Here is a 5,000-nt window from a genome sequence, read left to right as displayed (position 1 = left end):
GGAGGGTTCAGTCCGAGGAGGGTGGCTTAAGTGTGGGGGAACAGGGGTCGGCTGGTGGGGCCCTGGAGCCTGGTTCTTTTAGGGGTAGGGTTGTGAAGCACCAAGGGGCCCAGGGAGGGAGTGTGTGACCGGGGAGGGGTGCTTAAGTGCGGGTCAGGGTTCCAGGTCAGGGGAGCCTGGTTCTTTTAGGGGTAGGGTTGTGAAGCACCAAGGGGCCCAGGGAGGGAGTGTGTGACCGGGGAGGGGTGCTTAAGTGCGGGTCAGGGTTCCAGGTCAGGGGAGCCTGGTTCTTTTAGGGGTAGGGTTGTGAAGCACCAAGGGGCCCAGGGAGGGAGTGTGTGACCGGGGAGGGGTGCTTAAGTGCGGGTCAGGGTTCCAGGTCAGGGGAGCCTGGTTCTTTTAGGGGTAGGGTTGTGAAGCACCAAGGGGCCCAGGGAGGGAGTGTGTGACCGGGGAGGGGTGCTTAAGTGCGGGTCAGGGTTCCAGGTCAGGGGAGCCTGGTTCTTTTAGGGGTAGGGTTGTGAAGCACCAGGGGGCTTGGGAGAGAAGTGTGTGACCGGGGAGGGGTGCTTAAGTGCGGGTCAGGGTTCCAGGTCAGGGGAGCCTGGTTCTTTTAGGGGTAGGGTTGTGAAGCACCGAGGGGCCCAGGGAGGGAGTGTGTGACCGGGGAGGGGTGCTTAAGTGCGGGTCAGGGTTCCAGGTCAGGGGAGCCTGGTTCTTTTAGGGGTAGGGTTGTGAAGCACCAGGGGGCTTGGGAGAGAAGTGTGTGACCGGGGAGGGGTGCTTAAGTGCGGGTCAGGGTTCCAGGTCAGGGGAGCCTGGTTCTTTTAGGGGTAGGGTTGTGAAGCACCAGGGGGCTTGGGAGAGAAGTGTGTGACCGGGGAGTACTGCTTAAGTGTGGGGAGGCTGTGCAGGCAGGGAGGCCTGGCTCTTTTACTGAGCATCAAGAAGCACCAGGGGGCTTGGGAGAAGAGTGTGACACCGGGGAGTGCTGCTTAATTGTGGGGAGGCTGTGCAGGCAGGGAGGCCTGGCTCTTTTACTGAGCATCATGAAGCACCAGGGGGCTTGGGAGAAGAGTGTGACACCGGGGAGTGCTGCTTAATTGTGGGGAGGCTGTGCAGGCAGGGAGGCCTGGCTCTTTTACTGAGCATCATGAAGCACCAGGGGGCTTGGGAGAAGAGTGTGACACCGGGGAGTGCTGCTTAATTGTGGGGAGGCTGTGCAGGCAGGGAGGCCTGGCTCTTTTACTGAGCATCATGAAGCACCAGGGGGCTTGGGAGAAGAGTGTGACACCGGGGAGTGCTGCTTAAGTGTGGGGAGGCTGCGCAGGCAGGGAGGCCTGGCTCTTTTACTGAGCATCATGAAGCACCAGGGGGCTTGGGAGAAGAGTGTGACACCGGGGAGTGCTGCTTAAGTGTGGGGAGGCTGCGCAGGCAGGGAGGCCTGGCTCTTTTACTGAGCATCATGAAGCACCAGGGGGCTTGGGAGAAGAGTGTGACACCGGGGAGTGCTGCTTAAGTGTGGGGAGGCTGTGCAGGCAGGGAGGCCTGGCTCTTTTACTGAGCATCATGAAGCACCAGGGGGCTTGGGAGAGAAGTGTGTGACCGGGGAGGGCTGCTTAAGTGTGGGGAGGCTTTGCAGGCAGGGAGGCCTGGCTCTTTTACTGAGCATCATGAAGAACCAAGGGGCTTGTGAGAGAGGTGTGTGTGTGTGTGTGTGTGTGTGTGTGTGTGTGTGTGTGTGTGTGTGTGTGTGTGTGTGTGTGTGTGTGTGTGTGTGTGTGTGACACACCGGGGAGGGCTGCTTAAGTGTGGGGAGGCTGTGCAGGCAGGGGAGCCTGGAATAATACATGGGGCAGGAGCTGAAGTCAGAACAAAAAAATGACAAAGTGTCTAAAAATACCAGGGGCACCAGCTCAAAAAGTCAGAAAAATGACAAAGTGTCTAAAAGTACCAGGGGCGCCAGCTCAAAAAAAGGCAGAAAAATGACAAAGTGTCTAAAAATACCAGGGGCACCAGCTCAAAAAGTCAGAAAAATGACAAAGTGTCTAAAAATACCAGGGGCGCCAGCTCAAAAAGTCGGAAAAATGACAAAGTGTCTGAAAGTACCAGGGGCGCCAGCTCAAAAAGTCAGAAATATGACAAAGTGTCTAAAAATACCAGGGGCGCCAGCTCAAAAAAAGGCAGAAAAATGACAAAGTGTCTAAAAATACCAGGGGCACCAGCTCAAAAAGTCAGAAAAATGACAAAGTGTCTAAAAATACCAGGGGCACCAGCTCAAAAAAAAGGCAGAAAAATGACAAAGTGTCTAAAAATACCAGGGGCACCAGCTCAAAAAGTCAGAAAAATGACAAAGTGTCTAAAAATACCAGGGGCGCCAGCTCAAAAAAAAGGCAGAAAAATGACAAAGTGTCTAAAAAATACCAGGGGCACCAGCTCAAAAAGGCAGAAAAATGACAAAGTGTCTAAAAATACCAGGGGCACCAGCTCAAAAAGTCAGAAAAATGACAAAGTGTCTAAAAATACCAGGGGCGCCAGCTCAAAAAAAGGCAGAAAAATGACAAAGTGTCTAAAAATACCAGGGGCACCAGCTCAAAAAGGCAGAAAAATGACAAAGTGTCTAAAAATACCAGGGGCACCAGCTCAAAAAGTCAGAAAAATGACAAAGTGTCTAAAAGTACCAGGGGCGCCAGGCGAAAAATTCAGAAAAATTTCTGTTTCAAGACGGGAGAAGGGGAGATGGGCGGAGTGCGTCGAAGGCCCCTTCTCCCGTCCGACGAGGTAATTGGAGTCTGAGGAAATTACCACCTGCCCGATTTCAGAAACCTGGTTTTTAGGAAACAGAGTTTGACAGATTGAAGCCAAGCCCGATATCGGGTGATGTTCTTTGGGGCTCAGACACGTACCAGGGGCCATTGCTGGGCTCCATAGTCATCACCCTGGCTCTCGGGAGGAGGGAGAATCTGCCGCTTTGCGGCCGACGAAGGTAGCTGAAGGGCGGATGGCTGAGTGGCCATGAGCCGCCTGGAGGTCCTGGAAGATACGGGAACGGGGCTTCTGCCGCTTAGCGGCCGATGAGGGCGGCCGAACGGCGGATGGATGAGTGGACATGTGGTGCCTGGAGGTCCTGGAAGATGCTGGAACGGAGCCTTTGCCGCTTAGCGGCCGAGGGGGGCAGCCCAAGGGCGCATGTATGAGTGGACATGTGGTGCCTGGAGGTCCTGGAAGATACGGGAACGGAGCCTTTGCCGCTTAGCGGCCGAGGGGGGCAGCCCAAGGGCGCATGGATGAGTGGACATGTGGTGCCTGGAGGTCCTGGAAGATGCTGGAACGGAGCCTTTGCCGCTTAGCGGCCGAGGGGGGCAGCCCAAGGGCGCATGTATGAGTGGACATGTGGTGCCTGGAGGTCCTGGAAGATACGGGAACGGAGCCTTTGCCGCTTAGCGGCCGAGGGGGGCAGCCCAAGGGCGCATGGATGAGTGGACATGTGGTGCCTGGAGGTCCTGGAAGATGCTGGAACGGAGCCTTTGCCGCTTAGCGGCCGAGGGGGGCAGCCCAAGGGCGCATGTATGAGTGGACATGTGGTGCCTGGAGGTCCTGGAAGATACGGGAACGGAGCCTTTGCCGCTTAGCGGCCGAGGGGGGCAGCCCAAGGGCGCATGGATGAGTGGACATGTGGTGCCTGGAGGTCCTGGAAGATGCTGGAACGGAGCCTTTGCCGCTTAGCGGCCGAGGGGGGCAGCCCAAGGGCGCATGTATGAGTGGACATGTGGTGCCTGGAGGTCCTGGAAGATACGGGAACGGAGCCTTTGCCGCTTAGCGGCCGAGGGGGGCAGCCCAAGGGCGCATGGATGAGTGGACATGTGGTGCCTGGAGGTCCTGGAAGATGCTGGAACGGAGCCTTTGCCGCTTAGCGGCCGAGGGGGGCAGCCCAAGGGCGCATGTATGAGTGGACATGTGGTGCCTGGAGGTCCTGGAAGATACGGGAACGGAGCCTTTGCCGCTTAGCGGCCGAGGGGGGCAGCCCAAGGGCGCATGGATGAGTGGACATGTGGTGCCTGGAGGTCCTGGAAGATGCTGGAACGGAGCCTTTGCCGCTTAGCGGCCGAGGGGGGCAGCCCAAGGGCGGATGTATGAGTGGACATGTGGTGCCTGGAGGTCCTGGAAGATGCTGGAACGGAGCCTTTGCCGCTTAGCGGCCGAGGGGGGCAGCCCAAGGGCGGATGTATGAGTGGACATGTGGTGCCTGGAGGTCCTGGAAGATGCTGGAACGGAGCCTTTGCCGCTTAGCGGCCGAGGGGGGCAGCCCAAGGGCGGATGTATGAGTGGACATGTGGTGCCTGGAGGTCCTGGAAGATGCTGGAACGGAGCCTTTGCCGCTTAGCGGCCGAGGGGAGCAGCCCAAGGGCGGATGGATGAGTGGACATGTTGGGCCTGGAAGTGCTGGAGGATCCAGGAGGGGGCAAGATCCTGCTTAGCAATCCGAGAGGGCAGCTTAAGGGCGGATTGCAGAGTTCTCATGTGGGGCCTGGAAGTGCTGGAGGATCCGGGAGGGGGGGCAAGATCCTGCTTAGCAATCCGGGAGGGCAGCTTAAGGGCGGATTGCAGAGTTCTCATGTGGGGCCTGGAAGTGCTGGAGGATCCGGGAGGGGGGGCAAGATCCTGCTTAGCAATCCGGGAGGGCAGCTTAAGGGCGGATTGCAGAGTTCTCATGTGGGGCCTGGAAGTGCTGGAGGATCCGGGAGGGGGGGCAAGATCCTGCTTAGCAATCCGGGAGGGCAGCTTAAGGGCGGATTGCAGAGTTCTCATGTGGGGCCTGGAAGTGCTGGAGGATCCGGGAGGGGGGGCAAGATCCTGCTTAGCAATCCGGGAGGGCAGCTTAAGGGCGGATTGCAGAGTTCTCATGTGGGGCCTGGAAGTGCTGGAGGATCCGGGAGGGGGGGCAAGATGCAGCTTAGCAATCCGGGAGGGCAGCTGAAGGGCGGATTGCAGAGTGCTCA

Source organism: Leuresthes tenuis, unplaced genomic scaffold (assembly GCF_036924035.1).
Source record: "Leuresthes tenuis unplaced genomic scaffold, fLeuTen1.0.hap1 SCAF_245, whole genome shotgun sequence".
NCBI classification, from domain to species: domain Eukaryota; kingdom Metazoa; phylum Chordata; class Actinopteri; order Atheriniformes; family Atherinopsidae; genus Leuresthes; species Leuresthes tenuis.
The sequence above is the reverse complement of the archived record's forward strand: the minus strand, read 5'-3'. Positions refer to the sequence as shown.